Source organism: Arachis hypogaea, chromosome 6 (assembly GCF_003086295.3).
Source record: "Arachis hypogaea cultivar Tifrunner chromosome 6, arahy.Tifrunner.gnm2.J5K5, whole genome shotgun sequence".
Taxonomy (NCBI): Eukaryota; Viridiplantae; Streptophyta; class Magnoliopsida; order Fabales; family Fabaceae; genus Arachis; species Arachis hypogaea.
The window spans coordinates 46293207-46293636 of record NC_092041.1 but is presented as its reverse complement, the minus strand read 5'-3'; the positions used below and the strand labels follow the sequence as shown (position 1 = coordinate 46293636).

The window sequence follows — 430 nt, the reverse complement described above, 5'->3', positions numbered from 1 at the left end:
AAGCTGAGAGTGGATGTTCAAACCTTTAAACAAAAAGATGGTGAATCCCTCTATGAAGCTTGGGAAAGATACAAGCAGCTGACCAAAAGATGTCCATCTGACATGTTTTCAGAATGGACCATATTAGATATATTCTATTATGGTCTATCTGAATTTTCGAAAATGTCATTGGACCATTCTGCAGATGGATCTATTCACCTAAAGAAAATGCCTGAAGAGGCTCAAGAACTCATTGATATGGTTGCAAACAACCAATTTATGTACACTTCTGAGAGGAATTCCGTGAATAATGGATACCTCAGAAGAAAGGAGTTCTTGAAATTGATGCTCTGAATGCCACATTGGCTCAGAACAAAGTGTTAACTCAATAGGTCAACATGATCTCTCAAAATCTGAATGGATGGCAACATGCATCCAATAGTACTAAAGA

General features: G+C 37.4%; 1 non-coding gene across 1 annotated transcript; it reads right to left on the bottom strand.

The window, feature by feature from the left end:
- LOC112700380 (small nucleolar RNA R71) lies at window positions 1-104 on the bottom strand. The gene has a single exon (XR_003153285.1). It is a non-coding gene; the product is annotated as a small nucleolar RNA R71 (small nucleolar RNA).
- Between the last annotated feature and the right edge of the window lie 326 nt (window positions 105-430).